We start from the raw sequence: 22,938 nt of genomic DNA on the forward strand, positions 1-22,938 counted from the left end.
AAGCAGTTGGCAAAGCAGAGAATCTTAGCCTGACATTGCCAGCTGCTGCCCTGTTGGTTGGTGACATAGAGACTGAGCGAGAGAAAGGACTGAGCGGAGAGATTGACACAGGAGGGCAGATCCATCAAATCACTGTGCTCCAGGAGAATTATAGGCCATGCAGTCAAAGTTATAGGCCAGCAGGACCAGCATCATAGAGTATGAGCTGGAAAGGTCCCTGGCGAATCAACTTGCCTGGCTCTCTTTTAAATAATAATTATTAAAATGTTCCTTCTTGACACGTTTATGGAGGCCTGCTCAGGGAAGGAAATGTCAGTGCGTTTCAGCATGAGGTAAGCAACCCTCTGCTGACGAAGGCTGTTGTCATCCCTGAGCCAGTGTCCTCGGTGAGCAGCCTGTCCCTGGATGAAGCAGCCAGCCAGGCCTTTATGAGAAACAGCATAAAAGCTGGAGTTAATTGCACTCTGCTGCCATTTATAGCCTTAATGACTTTCCATTTTAGCACCATCTGAACTTGAAAGAAATATTTCTTCACTCTGACTAGTCCTGAATTTTTATCTTGGTGTGCGCAGCTCTGCCAGCTCCTCACAGCTTTGTGCCCGCGCTACTTTCCAGGGCAATAAATCCCAGTGCCTTTGGAGCCTGACATCCAATCTGGATGTGAGCAGAAAGCCAATGGGTGTTCTCTTTCAAGTTTAGTGCTTCCCTGCATCAAGTCTCCTCACTTCAATCAAGCTAGGGTGCACCCAGTGGCCATACAGATAGAGCCGAATGTGGCGACCTTCTCGCAAGGGGACTGATGACCAGAAAGGGCAAAAGGAGTGGAAGTCGGAGAAGAAAAGGCCACGACCACACCCTTCCCATCCAGAACCTAAGGGACCCATTCTGCCACCCTCTGTCTCAGCAAGAATTCATCGCTATTGCCAAATGGCTGTGTGCCAAGGCCGTCAGGCTGGAATTTACTTTATCTGAAAATAAATAACTGGGCACGTAAATCTCCCCGCCTGCACGCTCTCTGAATGCCCCATGACTCCGCACTGAGAGCCCAGCAGCAGCACTGACAGGATGAAATCCCTTTTTGCAGATGGGCTAATGGCTCACAGCAAAGCTAAGATTATGGGTTTGCTTCCTGCTGTGCATCTGCCCTGCTCAGATGCCACCCTTGCCAGCTAGCTGCCAACAGGAATCGGGGTGCTGTGGGACCTTACACTGGAGGTAAGTATCAGAGAGGTAGCCATGTTAGTCTGTATTTTTGAGGACAGCAAGAAGTCCTGTGGCACCTTATAAACTAACAGATGTTTTGGAGCATAAGCTTTCGTGCACAAAGACCCACACCCCTTCCACCTGAGGCCCCACCTCCCACCATGGCCACTGTCCAACCCCCTCCACACAATGGGGCTCCTGGCCTCCAGCCCACAAGAGTGTGGCCTCACAGCCCCTGGAACTCCGCCGTTGTCATGGCTGCAGCTGCCACCCATAAGAGGAGGCTGAGGGTGGGAGGCAGGAGCCTCTGGTAGAGCATGGGCAGCACTAGGTGAGGCAGTTTGGGAAAGGGTTGCCTCCCCCTGCCTAGGGTGACTGCTGCCCAGGGACATGCAAATGCTGCAGCAGAAAGGGCACGCTGGGGAAAGGCACCTGCTGCACGAAGAGAGAGCTCTGGGCGGGAAACACGTGACTGGTAGCAGAAAAACATGTCCTGTCTGGGGGGTACAGGGGAGAAGACAGCAGGCTACCATCACAGAGAGGCACCCAGTGGCAGAGCCTGCACATAGCTGTCGGACAGCGCTCCCTGCCAGGCCGAGGGTGGAACCCAGGCACAGTGCAGTGAGCAACACTGCCAGCCCCAGAGGTAGTGTTAAATCATGAGTCCCAACCCATGAGACCCAGCATGAGCCTGAAAGAGAGCCAAAGGCACTGCTGTCTGTTTGCACCCTCCCGCTGGGGGAGCCGTCTTCCCTCTTCCAGCTGTGTGAAGTCACGGTAGGGGCCAGAATTCAGCCTGAATCCAGACCCAGAATGAGGTGTAGGCTTCTGTACGCTTCTAGGAGCAGGCTTCTCCTTGCTCTGGCCTAAGCCCAGTGGGGTGGGGAGCTGTGGTGTTCCTACTGCACCCCGCTCCCTAATCACTATGGGGCTTTCTTCTCCAGCTGTCCCTCCCAGCCCCACTGGGCAGCCCTTCTCTCCTGTCAGATGCCGGCCCGGCTCCTCTGTATTTATCTCCCACAGATTTTTCCCTCACAGTCTCCTCCCTGCTCATTCTACCAGTCGCTTTCTTGGCCCTCTAGTCTCTGTTTCCTTCCTGTGCCACATTTCTTTGCGTGACCTTTGGTTTCTTTTCTGCACCTCATCTCCTCCACTGCCCTACCTCCCACTTGGACTTCCCCTGGTACCCACACTCCCCAGGTCTCCCAATCCATATCTCAGTCACGTCAAGGGGAGTGTTTAACGGACTTGCGTTAATTATGATTATGCATCAGGCTGGTGCTGAAGTGAGCAGCCATCTCCACAGAGAGCAGCCTGGCCTCTGTCCCACTGGAAGCACTGCAAGAGGGTGGCTGCCTTCATTAGCAGCGGCTTCCTTTTTATCTGCACAGGACGTAGGGAAAGGACGGCCATTTGGGCCCATTAGGCTAAGTCCCCAGGGAAGGCAGCAGTGTGAGTTGGTACTGTACCAAGGCTGGAGACAATATAAACTGTCCTAGGCAGTACAGCAAAAATCACATTTCTGTCCCCTTAGCAAGCGCGTCGCCCCATCCCCAAGGTCATCACTATCCGTTCTCTCTTTCTAGGCACGTAAATGTCCCTCGTCACCTCAGAACCTGAATGGTTTCCCACTGATTTTTGTGTCTTGTTCCAGCACCTTCTCTGCACATCTCTGCCCAGCCACATACCAGCTTTCATTGTCTCCTGCCTCTGCTCTCTTGAACCTATTCACTGCTTGGCCCTTCTTCCTCAGGCCTCCCTTGGTCTCACCTCCCATTCACCACTTCCAGCCTTTCATTTGGTGCTGCTGCATTCCCTTGGCACGGCCTGCCACCTCCTTTGGGTCCAAAAATCTCCTTTTCTGCCGTCTCCTTAAAACTCCCTTCCTGTGCAGTGTTCCTAGTGTGAGCTCTGTAGCACAGAGTGTTCCAGCCCTTATAATCTGTGCATTACCTCCTAGTAATGTAAAGTGTATGGTAGGGATCTTGTCCTTCTGTGTCCTTGTAAAGGTCCAGCTACTGCTATGCTGCTTAATAAATAGCAGTAATAATATTCTGTCTGTGGTTCCCATTAGCATAACATGTAGCAAATTATCCTTACTTTATACAAGTTGAACCTTTCTCGTCTGGCACCCTGAGGACCTGACCAGTGCCAAACCAAAGAATTTTTCGGACCACAGGAGGTCATTATTGTCTTAGCAGCGTCACCAACACTTCCACTGCTTACTGGGATCTGAGAAGAAATGTAGCGGTAAATTACACCTAAAATAACAGCACAGAACACTGAGAGCCAGGACTGGTGGCTGTAAACAAACTTTATGGGATCATGGGCAACTTGTCTACACCCATAAGAAGTGGACGTCCGGCTGAATAAAATCGTGCAGGATTATGGACTGGATCAGAGAGGTTCAACCTGTACATGGCCAACTGAACTACAGGGCAACAAAGTGACTTAGGCATGGTTCCCATGCAGCGGGTCTTGAATTCAGCTCTTTGGCTTATATCTTAGCTGCATCATCCTCCTTCCCAGTCTTCCTCTACCATTGAAAGACATGTTTTTAAATCTGTGGGCCAGATCTTGTCTGAGTGTAAGCAGGTGCAATGCTATGGATGGTGAACCACATACACCATGTTGAATTTAGTTGCCTCTGCTTATAAGGGCCTATTATTCATGGAAGCTCTTTGTGCAGCTTATACAGAAAATATTCCAAGGGAAACTTTTCCAAGCTGTGCTGAGCCATCCATCCCATGGTTCTGAAATGTAAGCAATGAGCTCAGCTGAGAAATATTTCCAAATAGCGACCATGATAATAATGGCAACTCCATCTACCTTACCAAAGGGGACCCCAATGCTTTGGTGCCTTGTAAAAATTTGCTGGGATCAGTTTTCCTGAATTTTCCCTCCCTAAAAGACGTTGCTGAGGACGTTTGCTCTCCTCTCCTGAGTTTAACTCCAACTAGTGTTTCCTGGCATGAGGTCACAGTGCATTTACCTCATTATTCTTACATCTGTGACCAGGTCATACAGCCCAGCAGATTTTGTTCTTCAAGTGCTGGTAGCAGCAGCTCTTTGTCTTCCCGTGCACTGAAAGTTTTCTCTTGGGGATTCGGTTTGGAGGAATTGTAGGAAAGAAAATGATCAGCTGGATGACAGAATATGGGTGATTCCTTTTGCTTTCTACCTTGCAGCACCCATTGGTTGTTATCCAGCTGGGTTGCTTGAACCAAAGTGGCTTTCAATAGTAGTCAAAACTACCTGGTTGGACAGCTGTCAGGCATAAAGTCTCTTCCTCGCTATCCCTTCAAGGAGAGAGTCAAATAAATTGATTAAATCCGTCTCTGGGCTGCCAGTTCCTGTTCCCCATGATCCCTACCTTCCTTCCTTCCTTTATTCTGCTTTCCCCTCATCTTCTCCTTCATGAACTAATTAATGTCTGATCTCCTCAGTGGTTCCTCCTTAAAAAAGGAACTGTCTCTTAACTGCTCCCATAACTTGCCTGTCAGTTTTGATAACAGTCAGGGCATTGCTTTTGCAAGTGTGCTACAGTAAAATTACCCGCTTTGCTCTTGTCAAGCAAATGAGCCCCCAGGCCTATACGAGGTCTCTTAATGCTCAGGCTGTGACAGGGACATGCCATGCACCCAGCAGCCTGTCGTAGCAATGCATCTGAGTTCACCACGCCCCTGCTGAGCAGTTAGGTTTAATTAACCTGCATTAACGTCCCTAGGGATAATATTTGCCCTTGGTCTGCTTGGCAGACTGGAGTTTGCCTGGAGACTGTTGGATGACTTAGCTCCCCTTGTTGGGATCCAGATGTGTTTTTATCTCGGGAATGAAAATAAACTATGACTAATATGGTCTCAAGTACCAGCTGCTGTAGCCTTGGGCTTTGCCAGCCCTTCCAAACTGCAGGAGAAATTATTGATAGTGCTAAACAGAGCTGAACTCAGAGGTTTGTCAGGTGTATGAACATGACTTTGTGAATCGATGTACACATGGACATCAGTTTTTTCCATTCCTGAGTTACAGGGACATAGAAATGGCCGGGGGCACAGGGCGGGGAGATCCCACTAGTCCCCTGGATAGCCAGCTTTTTCATGCCAGTTCTTAAGTTCTAAACCTTCCTAGAAAGAAAATGAGGCAAAATAATGAAATTTCTTTTCTAGCTGCAAGTCACCTGGGCAGAACCATTTGTCTTGCTGCATCTGCAGCCTGCCTATAAGAAGAGCCATGCAGGCTTCCATAAAACCAACAAACACTAGAATGAGTTGGGAATTTTTCAGCTTGGTGTTTTTTCATTGGACAATGCTGATTTGTCGAATCCAGAAATGTTTAGAGTGGCTTTTCAGGAGTGCCCAAAGCAGTTACAGCTTCTTCCCGAGCCAGGCCTGGCTAGGCTGGCTTGACTCCTCTCCAGCTTGCAGACAGAAGAGAACACCGTGTGTTTGGACTGGGTCATTCCTAAAGTTCTCCAAGCTCTCCTCTGCTCTCATAAGCTGTGTCTACACGTGCACGCTACTTCGAAGTAGCGGCACTAACTTCGAAATAGCGCCCGTCGCGGCTACACGTCGAAGTAGGGACCGTGTAGACGATCCGCGTCCCGCAAAGTCGAAATTGTGGGGTCCTCCATGCTACACGCGTCAGGCGCTATTTCGAAGTTATTTCGAAGATATTTCGATGGCAGCCATCAGCTGGGGGTTTGAGAGACGCTGTCTCTCCAGCCCGTGCGGGGCTCTATGGTCACCGTGTGCAGCAGCCCTTAGCCCAGGGCTTCTGGCTGCTGCTGCTGCAGTGGGGGATTCATGCTGCATGCACAGGGTCTGCAACTCGTTGTCAGCTCTGTGTATCTTGTGCTGTTTAGTGCAAGTGTGTCTGGGAGGGGCCCTTTAAGGGAGCGGCTTGCTGTTGAGTCCGCCCTGTGAACCTGTCTGCAGCTGTGCCTGGCACCCTTATTTCGATGTGTGCTACTGTGGCGTGTAGACGTTCCCTCGCAGCACCTATTTCGATGTGGTGCTGCGCAACGTCGATGTTGAACATCGACGTTGCCAGCCCTGGAGGACGTGTAGACGTTATTCATCGAAATAGCCTATTTCGATGTCGCCACATCGAAATAGGCTACTTCGATGTAGGCTTCACGTGTAGACGTAGCCATACTGTGCTGAAAAATAAAACGATGACTGCTTGTGCTGGAAGTTGAGGAGAGCAGCCCTATGAGCACAAGAAAAACAATGGGATCCACACAAGTGTGTCTGACTCTGCAGTTTTTCCAGCATCCTGCAACATACCAGTGCTGGGTGGGCACAATGGGTGGGCCTGAATGGGCCATTGCCCATCTACTTAGCATTCAGGTCCACCCAAAATGGGGGCAGGAGCCCCTGAATCCACAGGCTGAGGCTCCTGATCTCAGGTGGGTGTCCATCAGCCTGGCCTCACGGTTCTCCTGCCGCCACCAGGCACTGCTGTCACATGCTTCCCCGCTGTGGGAGAGGTACTTTGTGGGGAGGTCTGGGCTAGTGCTGAAGCCAGAAACTGGGGCAGGAGATCAAAGGGGCAGAGCTGACAGACACCGAGCCTGGATGGGGAAGGGTGAGTGGAGCTCAGCCACTGCTAGGGCACCCCTCTGACCCATGGATGTGACCTGCAGCCTGTGTGCCCCAGTACCTGCCAAGCAGTAAGGTGAGGGCGGGGGAGACTGGTCGCCCATTCCCCTGGGCCTTCTTTACCAGGGCACCAGAACCCTCTTGCACCCCCCTCCCCTTCCTGCCCCTTTCCCCAGGGCCCTGGATCCCTCTTGCCCCCTCCCATCTTCCCAGGGCACTAGATCTTTCCTGCTCTGTCAGGGCTCTCCCCATCATTGCCTGCCCACCAGAAGTCTGGGCCTGTCCACTGTTCCTGTCCTAACTATGCCACTGGCCAGGGCCACTTCCCCTGCCAGGCTAGAGGGTACGGGCCCCCTGCTGCCATCCCTTGCATGACTGGCTGTGGCAAAAGTGCTGCCCCCTCCCCTACGTCACTCTCCCAGTGGCCTTACTGCCCTGTATGGGCCAAGGGCAGGGCACAACAGTTCCACAACTGCAGCCCACCTGCGACAGGATTTTGTGGGTTTCCTGCCCAGCCCAAGATGTTTCCCAGCTGTGGACTGGAGCGATGCTTTGGTCAAGCTGCCCTGGTGTGGTTGGCCTCTAGACATGCTCAATGGTGGAGCTGGGAGGAGGCCCCTAAAGACTTTCCCTATTTCATGTGACTAGGCCCCAGTCTCAGCAGAGGGCGAGGGACATGATGCAGAGGAGCAGGGAGGCACTGTGGCTGGCATTCGGTGCGTGGTATTCCTCCTGTCACACCTCTCTGCCTGCTTGAGAACCCCCACCTGCACATGCGCTTGGGCCCATGCAAACTTTGAAACACCAGGATCTCTACTAAGAGTGAAAGCAAGGGTGCCATTTTGGGTCTCAGTTATCCAGTATGGGGGTATCGAATGAGGCCTTTCACCCAAGGGGGCCATTTCGGTGGGACGGGGGGAGCATCCATGCCTACCAGGATGCTGGCTGCTCTTCCTCCCATGTCCCTGACTATGGGAGTGAAGGAGAGGAGAGCCCACAGATTGCTGGCATGCCTCTCACGCCTTGCTGGGGAGGGGGTGGGGCAGAGGGGTACTTCAGGGAATCTGTGACCTTTCTCTTTGCTCCCTGGGACCGGGAGATAAGCAAGCCATGTCCTGGTGTGCACAGCTGCTGCCCGCCCTCCCCTCCCTCTTGAAATGGCACCCTTGGGTGAAAGGCCCCATTCAACTTCCCCATACTGGGTAGCTGAGACCTGACACAGATCAGTTTGTGCCCCAAGCAGTGTGGGAGTCCAGATCCCAGCTCCCTGTGCTAGGGTGAAGCAAACAGGGGCGCCAATGGGTTTGTAAAGCCCTAGCAGTGAAAAGAAGGCAACCCTTCGGTGTTCCCCATGGCTGGGAGTTCCAGCCGGCATCCTGCCTTGTTTGCTCTCCCTCTGCATGGGTTCTTGCCTAGGCTCTCCTGCTGCTCCAGCCTCTCCCCTTGCTCGTCATTTGCGCTCCATTTCTGCTGTCAGACTTGGCCCCCTTGCCAAGTTTGTAGGCAAAAGGCTCTAATGTCCTGGTTTCATCAGAGTGGCAGGTCAGTGTCAGCGATCAATCCCCCATTCACCAGCGTGAAAATGAGCAGATTAGAGCAATAAGTGGGTGTTTAACAGTAGCCGTGGGCAGGGCGGCTGTCAGCACTTTTTCTGGGTGTGTGGCATCAGTAAAGAGCTGAGATCACCGTTCAGTAACTGTCAGAGAGGAAAGGCACCCAGGCTGACAGTTTAATTGCTTTCCTTTCTCATTATATCTTCCCCCCCAGCCCCAGATGCTGGAGGTGCCATCTGATTACCAAATAAATGCTATTTTTGGTGCTGGTGTTTGCGGCTCAGCAGAGCACCCAGCTCTTGATGGGCGAGAGAAGTAAATTGCTGGGGAAGTGGCCATTAACACTCATTTGCATAGGTTAATTGTAATGGATAATGAAGGACCTTAGTTTGTTTTTTTGAAGGGGCTGCTCCAGGATGGTTCCTCTCGCCTCCTCTCGCTGTTGTTGAGATTGAGGAACATCTTTCTGTCTGCGGCAGACAGGGGTGTGCTGTGTGGCGGAGCCCAATTCCGGCCTTTGTAGTGCAGGTGCAATTTTGTGCATGGAAATAAACAGATGCACAAAAAATGGGCTGGGCTGGCACCTGCTTGCAGGATTTAGATGCTCAGCTAGCTGAGGTGTGGATGCAGATGGGCACTTTGGCATCTAAAAGAGGGTGCCCAAGAAACACCAGGCATAGAGACCCAGGGATAATTGCTATTGGGATGACAGGCTAGGCAAGGTCAGGTGACTCTAGCAGGGCTCCCACCTAATTTTTTATACCCATGGGCGGAATAAATTTTGTTATGTGCTCTGAGGCATATCAAATGTGCACCACCCATAGAAACACACACTGCTAGTGGTGGACAGCTGTGGGTGCTCTGCTAATCAGCTGGCCGGCAATGGAATCTCTCCTGGGTGGCCACCCAAGTGGTCAGCTTACAGGGAACACTGGTCTCTAGCCACCGTTTGCCAGAAGCTGGGAGTGGGGGACAGGGAAGGATCACTTGGTGCTTATCTGTTCTGTTCAGTCTCTCAGTTGTACCTGGCACTGACCACTGTTGGAAAACAGGCTCCTGATCTAGATGGAGCTTTGGTCTGACCCAGTGTGGCTGTTCTTATGCGCTGCATTCATTTACCATACCACTTACACAGCTCAGTGCTCATGTGCAACCCTATGCTACCACCAGGGAGAGGTTGAGTGATCCTACGTCAGTGACATCCTGTCTCAGCTAAGAGAGGCATCATTCCAGCCATCACATGCTTAGACTGCTGGGAAATATGGGTGACTTGATTCAGTTTCACCCAGAAGAGAGACCATGTATTAATAATAAGGATCAGCCATTTCAGCAGAATTTTTTATCGGAGAGTCTGAGCACTTTATGTCTTAGTCATTACTTGAGCTGAGCATTTCCATAAGTAAATGATAGGCCAGGAGTAAAACCACCACTGGAATGTACCTTGACCTTGGGGTCAGTCTGAACTCTGGAATTGAACCTACTTGGTCCCAGGGTTCTTACTGCCAGTCTGGAAGGAGGACATGTCATGGCCTAGGACTCTGACAGCCTCACAGCACTTAAGAGCTGCATTACAAGAAGATAGCCAGTATGGGAACAAATGGCAAATGCATGAAGCTGGTCAGGACAGGAGTGACTGAGTCAGGAAACTTGTACAAACCCACTCTGTTCCTGACTCCAACCAGGGGGCTCAGTTTCTGACTTCCATGATTGTTAAATTTAAATTAAACCACACTGGGCTCCTCCATTTTTATTACATGAGCTAGGAAGAGAAATGTACCAGAGGGGATGCATAATATATTCAGAAATAGGGGAATAAGAAACTATCGAGAGGCGATGAAAAAATAACCCCCTTCTTGTGGTAATTTGATCTGCCAATTATCCATACTTCTGAATTGATTATGCAGGCTTTCCTGCTGCCCTCCAAGAAACCTGTGTAGTGCCTGTGAGAGAGATCATCTGAAACCCTTTAATAAAAGGCAAACACACAAGGGCTGCTTCTGTTGGATTTTTCCCACAGTGCAGCTCTTGATAGTGAATAACTGAGATGAGCCTGGTGAGGCTTTGGCAATGAGGACAAAGTGAATCTTGGAAACTTGGAGGTTGTGCTTCTTTGTCCCATCTTGCAAAGCCAACTGCCTGAGAAGCCCATCGGGTGCATGGCGGACAATGAGCAGAGTAGTTTGTTCCCATGAACAGCACTAGGATGGAAGATCCCTTGTGGTTTGTTACTACCAGGCCAGGCTATACACGTGCAGAGCCACCATACTGAATTGTAGGATCTGGCTAAATCTTACCAACAGAAGTTTGCCCAATCAAAGCTATTTTTACCTCACCCACCTATTTCATAACAAGCCATGGTGTATACCTACCCTTCACTAGCCCACCGTGAGCTAAATGTCTGTGTGGCCCTGAGGCCATGTACTCAAAGAGCTCACCAGGTTATAACTCTCTCATGTGGCAACCTCCCTTGTCTGGCACGACCATGGATGTTGCTGGACCAGAGAGCTCCAGCTGTGCAGGGACAGAGTGGAGCCGTGCTGGTGGCAGGAAGCTCTGCTGGCAGCCTGCTCTGGGGAGTTTCAAGGGGAGCACCGAGGCAGGGAAGGATCACTAGATGCTTACCTGTTCTTGTCAATCTGATGCACTTGGCATTGACCACTGTTGGAAAACAGGATATTTATATAGATGGAGCTTTTGTCTGACCCAGTATAGCTGTTCTTATGTGCTGCATTCATGTACACTATGGGGAGCCCATCTGGGGTAGGGAAGCCCTACTGTGGGGAGCCCAGCCCTGCTAACATCCCTGCAGCCACATGAACCCAGGCCAGGCAGGGGGAGCCAGGCAGACCTGTGAGGGAGACTGCAAAATGGGCCCCCCCAAGCATCCTGGGGTCCTGAGCTCCCCTCATCTGGTGAATCCACTCATAAGGAACCACTCAGGTCCCAGACGAGGGAGGTACAACTTATAGGATAGTTTGATCTCCCCAGCTTTGAAACAGGTGCAGTGAAAGCCAGCAGTCATAGATTTCTATGGCATTTGCCACCCCCTGGTTATTCCAAAGTTTGTTGCAAAGCAATGACCTGGCTGCAAAGAGCACTTTCATGGCAGAGTTAACCCAGTGCAGACAGTTGTCTTGTTGCAATTTCACCCTACGTACAAGCGCTAGCTCACAGCATTGTGTCTGGTTTTAATGGGAGGGGGATTGTAGGCACAGCTGGGGGTCTTATGCCCTCTCCACGCTTATTCATTGTGTTTTCAGGCAGCTTTCGGCTTTCTAATCAATGATCTCTCACTACCTGGCTCTTTGAGCAATGCTACGCGCTCTCCAGCCTTTGCTACAGCTCATCTCTGCACCCAGGCTGCTGCTCTTTTTACTCTGTGTGTGTGTGTGTGTGTGTGTGTGTGGTAATTTTCCTGGTACACTTGAGGCTGTACAGAGATTAAAAAGAGGAGGCAGAGACCCTGCTGCTGCCTTGAAGAGTTCACATCTGCTTGGGCTGCCAAAAGCCTATGCTTGTGATCTTTAGCAAGCTTTTAGTGACACACAGAGATGCTAGCAGTGAGTTAGCAGTGACAGGAGGGAGGAGGGGATGGCAGCATGGGACTATTATGCAGCAGCTGCATTATATTTTAAAACACCATCATAGGAGCTCTTCTTTCCGAGTGAGCTTCCCATTGGCATATGGCCTGTGTGTGGAGCCCTTGCACTGGCCATGCGTGCAGTGGTGAATCACACCCTCCATGGCTGACTTGCATTTCTTAGCACTGTCAGGAGAGAGTTATGTCTGCCTCCAAACTGTCTAGATCCATAGTTCTGGAGCAGTCTGAAGGCCACTAATTAAAATGGACAGTCCTGGCTTCAGAGCAACAAGCTGGGAACATCCCAGCTGAGAACATTTTCCTTCCTGCTGCTGGAAAGAGCAGTCACGGAGCACTATAAATGATGGCCTGGAATCCGCTCTTTCCCTGGGTGGTCTCATGAGGCATGCTGGGCGTGTTGTGGGACAGAAGGAAACGGACTTGAAATTGCTTTGGGAAACCTTGTGCTCCATGTGTGCTGTCCAGTTTCATTCTCCAGCCCCCTCTCCCTGGAAAAACATGGTGACAACAGTTTTCAAAGTAGATATAATGGGGCATCAGCAGGGAGAAGAAAGCGGGGTTCAACTACATCAGTGTAAACAAACTTTTTATGTCAGGCCCCACTTTTCGCCCCTGCAATTGGCAGCCCCCTCTCTCCAATCTGTCTAATATAATCCAAATGCACAGAAATTGCGGTTAAGTTCATATGAAAAAAAACCTCAGCATTAGTCTCTTTTTTTCTTAGAACAAATTGTGAAGGAATGGAGTGTGGACTTTGAAGTTGTGCTCCCTGCTTCAAAGTTAACTTCCAAGTAAGCGAAAATGTGTGTAGACTCTCTGCTGGCTACTTTGAAGTACTGCCTAACTTTGAAGTTAGTTCCTCGTGTAGACACACCCAGAGTTGAGCTATTTTTTGTAGTTCCAGGCTTCTGAAGCGTTAATCAAGGTGACACCCTGACCTTTTTTTCTTTTTTTCTCTTCACCCACTGCCCTGCTCTATATACATTCTGTATTCTCATTTTTGCTCTCAAAATCTGATGAAGTGGATCTAACCCACAAAAGTGTGTTAGAAAAACTGTTAAAGTGTTACAGCTCTGCTTGTCTATCTTACAGCGAAACCGGGTTAAACCGTCTCCACTATTAGTTGATTTACGGTGCCCCCTAATTCCTGATTCTGTAGCTCTCCTTTAGCATTTCATAACATCCAACCCACAAGAAGTGCAGATTTTTTTTTCCTCAGAAACCTTTTCTCTTTATTGTAATTCCCCCACCCACTTTTTGCTGTGCCTTAGAATGAATTAGAAAAGCCATTCAGTCTCTCTGGTGCTGAAAGACAGAATTCTATAATCTAATGTGACAAGGTAAAGCAAATAGGGGCAGAAGAGAGACCGTACACTCATGGCCAGTGAGACGAGTCTGATGTTTTATGTTAAACTAGAGAGCTGACTTTTAGTGGTGAGAAGAAAAAAGCTTTTGAATTTCTGGGGCTTGCCTGGGTCAGCAACCTCCTGCCTCCCTGATCCATTTTCTGTAGACATGTAATTCATGCTTGATTTGTTCCTAGCTGTATTGTGCTAACTTCTGTTGGCCTCTGGGCTGGTTTGAAAGTTTCTTTTTGCACCTTACTCTCCTCTCAGGGCAGATGTCTCTTTTGGCAATTCTGGGGAGGTGGGAAAGATGTCAAATGGACGATGCAGAATTCACTTTAAAGTGAGCTGTTAGGAATTGGTTTGACATTTTCAACAAAGGGAAAGGTTACTGCGCACAGGTTTTCCATTCCCATCTCCTCATGGCTTGCTTGTCAATTGTAACTAGGATGAGTCGAAATACTCAGAGTAAATGGATTACTCCTCACATGCTCTTCTCCTGGCTCAAAGAATGGTTGAGCCCTCTTGCAGCACAGTGCACCCTCTCCTGGTGACAAGCTCGGATCCACCTCTGACTCTGGGTTCTAGTGGTGCACACAGCTGAAGTCTGCATGCTGGGACAGGCTCTAAAGGTTGAACTACTGGAGGACAAGAGGCTTTGCCCTCAAAATGAAACAGCTGAGAACTGATATCTGGAGGGCCCTTTAAACACCTTTGTGATGTGTACAGATCACATCACAGTGACTTCTGTCTGGTTTTTCTTTACTCTTGGTTCTCTTTGGAAGCTCACATCACCCTCAATTCCTTCTCCCTCAGCTAAGGGCTAAGAAAGGTGAAGGGGCCCCAAAGTGGCTAGCACCTGCTATATCTATTGTAATGAAAAATGCAGGGCAGTGATGAGACTAAAATTTGGGGGGGCAGCTTCAGGTGGCATCTGTATTGATCCTTAAGTCCCGGCTTGACAAGGTCTTAGGTGGGATGACTTAGTTGGGGATGATCCTGCTTGAAGCAGGGGGCTGGATTAGATGACCTTCTGAGGTCCCTTCCAGCCCTATAATTCTATGATTCTGTGATTCTTCAGAGACTGGAAGGAGCTATTTAAAGCAGTCCTGCGGCACCTTAGAGACCAACCAATTTATTAGGAAATGTGCACTGTTCCCTGTAATTTTTTCCATCCATGGACAGAACAAATTTTGTTATGTGCACCGAGGCATGTGCAGAAATCACTACCAATAGTGACACTGGCTGCCGGCTGTGGGCACTCTGTTAATCAGCTGGGCAGTACCTGAATCTCTCCTGGGCATCAACCCAAGCGTTCAGCTTACAAGGAACGCTGGTCATGACCTTTTGTGGGTAAAAGCCACTTCATCAGATGAGTTAGAGTAGAAATGACAGAATCCGGGTTCTGTACAGCAGCAAAATATAAAAGAAGTCACCTCTCATTAGCAGGACCAGTTAATGAAGCAAATTAAGCTGGATGTGTCTCATTCATAGCATGTGATATAGATGTGTGAATAGCAAAGGCGGCCTTGGCGCATGAGGGACAGAGGCAGCAGCCTGTGTGGTGATTGGAGAGTAAAAAGTGGTAGAAAAGGAAGTGGATGGTACAGTCTGCCCCACTTTGAATGCAGTTAAACCAATGGATCTTCTAAACCTTGCCATAATGGCCAAGAGTCATGCACTAGGAGCTGCTCAGTCCCAGGAGCTCACTCTGCTGCTACCTCTTAAGAAACAGCTCTGGGGAGGGATTTGATTCCACTCAGGGAAAGAAAAGCCATTGTGCCGAACCTATAAGTGGATGGAATTGGTGTCCCTTGGCACATCAAATAAAAAGACTCTGAAAGGACAGGAGGAAGGGGCTCACTTAGCTCTTTCCAAAGAGCAACCACAGAATGGAATTGAGGCCCCATTGGAAAGGCAAGGATTGCCCCAGTTAGCTGTTTTGTCCCTCTCACTGTCTGAAGATGCTCCCTTACACACAAAGTTAGGTGCTTCCATGTGTTTGTTGGCAGGGGAAACGTTGTTATATTCTGTTCTCATAGAAACATTGTTTTGTAAATGAATGCTTACTGATGTTCCCATGAGGTTCAATATTGTATTTAGCATTGTTAGTGAATCCTCCTTAGTTTTCTCATTAAATTCAGCATTGTTTTGTTACTGAAATACTGTTCATGTTCTATACGACTGAATAACTCTACCTCCCTGTAACTTACATTCTGTTAATAATCCATTGGTACTTTACCTCCTGCTCAATAAGGAATTACCAGAGCGGAATGTCATATGAGCAGCAGGAATTCAGTTTGAGCTGGAGGAATGGATAAAGGGAGTATGAGAAACTCTCCCTTGGTTTGTTGGTGGGGGTGAACAAAGGAGGAGAAAGGTATAAGTATAGCTCACTTCTTGTTGTAAGGCTTGCAGGCTTTGAGGAGAGATCCCCCTGCACCTTACTTGGCATTCCAAATAAAGATTCTTCTTCCACTCTCGGTGTGTTATTGGGCCAGCATTGCACACCGGGCACGAACTGCCACTGTGGCACCTTAAGAAGGAGGCAACGTTTAAATCAGTTTTACTCTTTTGGCTTGCACTGAGAACCTGGAATTGGGACAGCTTTTGTGTGGCCATGTTCAAGGCAGGATAGAGTCACTCATCAACCATTTAAAAATAGTTTTAATTAATTAATCTGTTTATCTGATTTGGTAGGGATTCTGATGGACCAAATTCTAATATCTGAAGCATGTACCCCATCTATTTTCATGGGTCTTTCTCCCAAAGAAAAAGGGAATAAAGGTGTCAGGATTTAACCCTACAATCTTTACTAAAACAAACCTTTCAATGTTCTTCTGTCTAAGCAGCTAAATGAAATGGGCCCCTGCAGCACGTCACTCTTGAAGGGTAACCAGCATCCTAATGGACTGAAGGAACTCCAGCCAGGCCACATCCAACCTGTCTCCCAGGCAAAACAAGATCAGAACCTTCTCAGAGCTTTGAGCAGTCCTAGGCCCTCCCAGTGAGTAAATAATGCAGCAAGCTTAAAGCAAGGAGTGTCCTCATTCTGTCCAGCAAATAGATTTCTGATGGATGAGACTTTGCTGACACTCACAGGCAAAAGGCAAAGGATGATTTTTTTTGTCTCTGCCACAGCCACATGCTTTAGCAACACATTCATTCTCTTTGCTTGAATTAGTGTATTTTGTCTGCAGAGCATTAATCTTGTAAAATCAGGATTGTGAGTTCAATCCTTGAGGGATCTTTCAAAGTTCTAGGGCAGGTTAGGTTAGAAAAAAAACCCTGTCAGGGATGGTTATAGGTCCTGCTGTGAGTGCAGGGGACTGGATTCAATGACCTCGAGGTCCCTTCCAGTTCTATGAGGTATGTATGTCTGTATATATCTTCCTGGCAACTTTTTGGTTGCAGTTCCTGGGTAGAAAATGCTAAAGTAGGGGTCAGCAACCTACGGCATGGGTACCAGGAGCGGTACACATGCTGATTTCATTGAAACATGAAGCAGGAGCTCATCCCCTCCCCTTTTCCCCCATACATGCAAGAGCTTGTTCACAGCTATGCTGCCTGTGGATTAACAAAACACCACTTATTCCTACCAATCACCACCTAAACAGTAAAGCTCTGCATCTTTATTTATTAATGAAGCTGTGGTAAGTAGGACTATTGGTAACTTTAAAAAGTAGCACCAACACTCAGCCCATACATAGAGTCAAAAGGTCAAATTCTGGTGCTCGAACTCGGAAAGGTTGCTGACCTCTATGCTAGAGTGATGCAAAGGTAAGGGATATCTAGATGCCATTGTTTATGGATTTAAAGCCCCAGCCCTAAACATACCTAGAGTCCCCACCCCACATCTTTAAAGTGATTTGCTTTCACTACTTCTAACACTGACATAATTGGAAAGGGAATATGATACATCATCTCTTGTTTCTTGAGCTTATTCTGTGACAGGTTGAACCTGTCTAGTCTGATACCCTCGGGACCTGACCAGTGCCGAACCAGAGAATTTGCTGAACTGCAGGAGGTCAATATTGTGTAGCAGCATTACCCTAATTAAGAAGGATGAAACGAAAAAGCAGTCAAGTAGCACTTTTAAGATTAACAATAATTTATTAGGTGAGCTTTCGTGGGACAGACCCACTTCTTCAGACCAAAGCCATACCAGAACACACTCAATATTTAAGGCACAGAGAACCAAAAATAGTAATCAAGGTTGACAAATCAGAAAGAAATATCAAGGTGAGCAAATAAGAGAGGAGAAGGGTAGAAGGGGCAGGGGGGGAAGTCAAGAATTAGATAAAGCCAGGTATGCAAAAGAGCCCCTATAATTGGTTTGAACAAGTGGTTTGAACCAGGATGTGAATTTTCTGGGTCATTATAGGGGCGCTTTTGCATACTTGGCTTAATCTAATTCTTGACTCCCCTCCCCCTCCTTCTACTCCTCTGCTCTCTGATTTGCTCACCTTGATATTTCTTTCTGATTTGTCTACCTTGATTACTATTTTTGGTTGTCTGTGCCTTAAATATTGAGTCTGTTCTGGTATGGCGATGACCTGAAGAAGTGGGTCTGTCCCACGAAAGCTCACCTAATAAATTATTTTGTTAGTCTTTAAAGTGCTACTTGACTGCTTTTTTGTTTTGATAGTATATAGACTAGCACGGCTTTCTCTCTGTTACTAAGCATGATGAGAAATTCATCTGAAAGGCTGCATCGCTATAGAGAGACCACTTCAACCAGCTCTTGGGTTGGATCTGATCATCATCATCATCAGCCATGGGCTCAGCACCCGTTGGTGTCTGGTGCCTCTCTCACTATTTCCTTCCATCTTTCCCTGTCCAGTGTGGAGTGGCTTAGTTTCTGTAGACTAGCTCTGCACCAATATCATCTACCCAGCGGGGGGTCTGTCTCTCCTATTTGAACCATCCATTATGTCGAATACAGGGGCCTTGATTTTTTGGTCGTCATTTATTCTGCAAATACACCTGAATAGCTGTAACTTGTATTGTATAACCTTCTGCAGTAGGTTCTCTTGTGGCTGTATCTTCCTGTATAATTCCTCATTGGTGACCTTCTGCATCCATCCTACTCTTAAGATCTTTCTATAACAACTCTCAAATGCCAATATCTTTCTCTTGGAATCTTTCGTTATCATCCATGTCTCCAATCTGCACAACATGCCACTGAATGCACATTTTCAAGACACTCAGCTTCATTCCTAAGCTAATTGCTTTGCTTTTCCAGATCTTATCCACCGCCTTCAAACTCACTCTTGCTTTCGCTATTCTAGTCACTATTTCCTTCTTATTGGACCTGTTCTCGTCTTAATTAATGATTTCTATTCCATTTGCTTCCTCTGTCTCCTCTGGAAGCAGCTGGTTTAGTGCCAAGCGTCAGGCTGGGCCTCAGGCTATGTGAGCTCTGAGTGCTGGTCTGCGTAATTCCTCTGCTTTCCATGCAGCAAAATATGGATCTGGAGGCACAAGCAGTTACAACAGTGACAGCCTTGCTGTATTAACCACAAAGCAGCCATTTGCTGCTAGAAGGAAGAATTAAGGGAGGAGGCAGGAGGAGAATGAGGTTTCAGAATTGCAAAATCATTATTCCCAGGGTTTGCAGCTGACTAGCCACATCCCTCAGTGTGGACTCCTGAGGTGAAGGAGTTCCGCCTGATGCATGGACTTGGTTAGACAGCCAGAAGCTGCACCCTGTGTAGCGGACACAGGATGCCCTGCACACCTGGAGAGCACAAATGCACCAGAGAATGCTCTGCTTTTCCCTGTCCACCTCCACCATGTTGCGTCCACTAGTTTATGTGCAGTGAGTGAGTGAGAATATGGTGAGGCCAGGGCCCTGGTCACTTCTGTCTCATTTCTGCCTTGGGTGTTGTGTGTGTGCCATGCTGGCAGGCAAAGTGAGAGGAGTAGGGAAGGAGAGTGATCTTTTACAATAAAGGGAACCCTATGTACACTCAACATCCAGTCTAAAGCCTGCTGAAATCAGTGGGAAGGGTTCCCCCCACCTTTGAGTTCAGCAGACTTTGAATTGGGCCCTTCACTCTGGTGTCATAACAGCAGTTCTTGGGACTTTTTAAATTGTTGTAAAAACATCACCTGATTAACCTTCAAAACACTCCTGTAAACAGAGAGGAGAAGAGAAGAATATTCCTTTTTTGTCAGTCAGGAAATTGAGGCACGGAGCTTCTAAGTGCTTTACTCATGCTTAACCAGTCAGTAGCAAGATGCTGGATTTCCTGATGCCAGCTCCTGCTTTCAGTCTGCAGGACCACTCTGCCTCTGTACTGCAATCGAAGCTAACATACCTGAGATAGGGTTCATCTCCCTAGCTCAGGTATCAGAGCAGTGAACCCTGGGTAGCTGTGCAGAGTGTTAGTCTATGCTGCATGTCATGCTGCCATAACTTCACTGCTGCAGCAGCCAAGCTAGCGAGATTAAAGCTAGCTCAGGGCGGGTCTACACTAGATATTAAAGTCCATTGTACATATAACCTGTGTCTACACATGAAAAAACTTCGAAATAAATGGCCCTTTTCTGAAAGAGTGGGAGAAGCGTCCACACATGTAAACCCATCTTTCGAAAGAAAATCGAAAGAACGGGACACACACTTTGAAATACAAACCCCGATCCGTGTCAGGAAGATTGCTCCCTTTTGAAATAATAAATCGAAAGGGTACACATGTAGACGTTCCACAGTCTGCTCTTTCGAAATACAGGTCTGCCATGGCGCTGATCAGCTTGAGCGCGGGGCTACTCCAGCCAGCAGCAGTGGGGCTCTATGGTCCCTGCGTTTGGCTGCCTTGAAGCCGCACACATGCAGGAAACCCGTGGCAGGAAGCTGACAGTGTGCTAGGAGCAGCCTGCACACGCACTCCAGCCTGACGCTCCAGCACCCTCATGGCCCGCGAGCCCCACGGCCCCCCCTCCAAGCCCCCACAAGGCGCCCAGGGCTCCCAGGGGGAGGAAAAAAAAGGGCCCCCTCCTGGACGGAGTGGGAGCTGCGGGACCTCCTCAGCCTCTGGCAGGACGAGGGGGTGCTGTGCCACATGGGCGTGAAGTGGCACAATGCCTCAGCCTTTGGCCACCTGGCAATGGGCCTCCACACCGGGGGCCACCCGGAGCGCACCGCAGAGCAGGTATGCTCCAAAGTAAAAGAGCTGCACCAGGGATATGCCTGGGCCAGGGACTAGGCTGGACACTCCGGGGCAGGACCAGCCACGTGCCTTTTCTACAGGGAGCTACGGAGCATCCTGGGACCCCAGGAGAGTTCACCCCCACCCCCGCGGCTTACCTGGACACCTCCGGGAAGGAGCTGCAGCCAGAGGAGGAGGAGGAGGAGCAGCCCAGACTGGGGACCCAGGAGGGTGAGGGGACCACAGACTGGTCCAGTGAGGAGGGGAAGCTGACCATCGTGATCCCTCCTGCTCCTCCAGCCAGGCAACTGAGGGCCGGATATCTCCAGACGTCGCCAGGGGACCCTCAGGTATGTCCAGGGAGGGGCACACACCTACTCCATAGGGTGGGGGCGACGCAATGACTAGGTGCCCGCACATGGAACTGATGGTCCCGGGCTGTATACAGGCCAGCCCCCACATGGGATGCGGCACCCCGCAGTGCCACACCAACAAGACCCAGCACCCGCACCCAGTGGACAGCGCCGTAAGCCGCACAGGGGTGGCGGCCGGTCAGTGCTGGACGGCGCCTGGGGCCCGCGCACCACAGGCTGGGAAGGGCCACCTGCAGGAGAGACCCCTGGAATCACACCCAGGCTGGGAGGCCCGGTCCTGAGGGTGCGGGGGAGGGGGCGGTCAGTGCTCCTTGGAATGGTCAGTGTCCCTTGGGGAGGCAGGGGTCCCATGGGGTGGGCTCAGAAGCGTAGGCCACAGCCGGGTCCCCTCCGTCTGGGGCACACTACTGACATGCTCTCCTCCTCTCCACACAGCCGCACCATCCGTGGGCCAGGAGAACCCCGACCGCCATCCCTCATCCCGGAGAGCCCACCTACAGCTCTTGGAGGTATCTGGACTCCACCCTGGGCAGCGCGCTGTTGGGGCCGTGGCCGGAGGGCCCCCCCGGAGGGCTGAGGAAGATCCAGCCACCCAGCACCAGGCCGAGGTGGCTGAGAAGCATCTCCAGCTCACCCGGGCCGACATGGAGTGGAGGAGGGCAGCCTGGGATAGGCTGCTGGACACCCTTGAGGGCATTGGCCATGCTGTGCGGGAGCACACAGCCACTGTGGCCCACCTCCTGGCCCCCTGGTGTCTCCCCCCACCAAGCCTGCCCTCTCCGCCCCCACCAGGCCCACCCACTGGCAATATTTGCCAGTGGTACCGGCACCCTCCCCCCACCGCCAGGGACCGTGCACCTGGGGGGGGGCAGGGGCTCCAGGGGCCAACAGGGTTCGTGGCCCACCACCCCTGCCCCGGAATGAGCACCTCGCCCCGCTCCGAGTTAGGTTCCTCCCGCCCCCCTCCAAATTAGGTGCCCCTCGCCCCCCTCCAAGTTAGGTTCCCCCTGTCCCCCTCCAAGCTAGGTTCCTCCCTCCAAGTTAGGTTCCCCGCTGTACATCTTATTACAAACATCCAAGTTATATAAATGTTTCTTTATTATTCACCACTCCATGCTGTGCTCCTCGGTGGCTGGTGGGTGGTGGATGTGCGGGTGAGGTGCTGATGGGGGTGGGGGTGGGGGTGGCAGGGATGGTGGGCGATGGATGTGCGTGGGATGTGGGCGTGCATGGGGGTCAGAGGTGGCCATCGGCACAGGCCTGCTGAGGGCCTCCCAAATTCAGTGGCCGTCCCGGTGGGCCTGGCACATGGGGGTGGTGCCAGGCTGCTCATAGACAGTGTCAGCCAGAGGGCCCCCTCCGGGGACATAGGCATCCCCCTTTCCCTCCACAATGTTGTGGAGGATGCAACAGGTGCCCACCACCTGGGGCACATTGAAGACCCCGACCTCCAGCCGTGTGAGGAGACACCTCCACTGCCCCTTTAGGCGCCCGAAGGCCCACTCTACCACATTGCGGGCATGGTTGAGGTGTTCATTGAATGCCTCCTGATTGGGGTCAAGGTGTCCCGTGTAGGGCCTCATGAGCCACGGCTGCAGGGGGTACGTCGCATCTGCCACCATGCAGAGCAGCATGGTGACGTCTTCTGCCATGGGGATCTCCCTCTGGGAGACGAAGGTGCCAGCCTCCATGCAGTGGCAGAGGCCGGAGTTCCAGAAGACCCGGGCATCGTGGGTGCGGCCGGCCCAGCCCACACAGAGGTTGGTGAACCAGCCCCTCGTGTCCACAAGGGCCTGCAGCACCACCGAATTGTAGCCCTTCCTGTTCACGTACTGACCGGCGCTGTGTGGTGGGGCCCGGATGGGGATGTGTGTGCCATCCAAAGCGCTGATGCAGTTCAGGAAGCCCAGGTCCTGGAAGCCGGCAACGGTGTTGTCCACATCCCCCAGGTGGACGAGCCTATGGAGCAGCATCGCGTTGATGGCCCTGATGACCTGCAGAGGGGGAAGGGGGACACGCGCTGTAGTGCGGGTGTGGTAGCCATTGCCCCCCCCACCTCAGGCCCGTTCTGCCCTCCTCCCATCCAGCCTCTGGCCTGTGCAGCCCCCGC

General features: G+C 50.5%; 1 long non-coding RNA gene across 1 annotated transcript; it reads left to right on the plus strand.

The window, feature by feature from the left end:
* The first annotated feature begins 1,052 nt into the window (after window positions 1-1,052).
* On the plus strand, window positions 1,053-21,893 carry LOC142021259 (uncharacterized). The gene is made up of 3 exons (XR_012647635.1): window positions 1,053-1,215; window positions 20,556-20,804; window positions 21,264-21,893. It is a non-coding gene; the product is annotated as an uncharacterized LOC142021259 (long non-coding RNA).
* Window positions 21,894-22,938: the final 1,045 nt, after the last annotated feature.

The sequence above is a fragment of the Carettochelys insculpta genome, chromosome 15 (genome assembly GCF_033958435.1).
Source record: "Carettochelys insculpta isolate YL-2023 chromosome 15, ASM3395843v1, whole genome shotgun sequence".
NCBI lineage: Eukaryota > Metazoa > Chordata > Testudines > Carettochelyidae > Carettochelys > Carettochelys insculpta.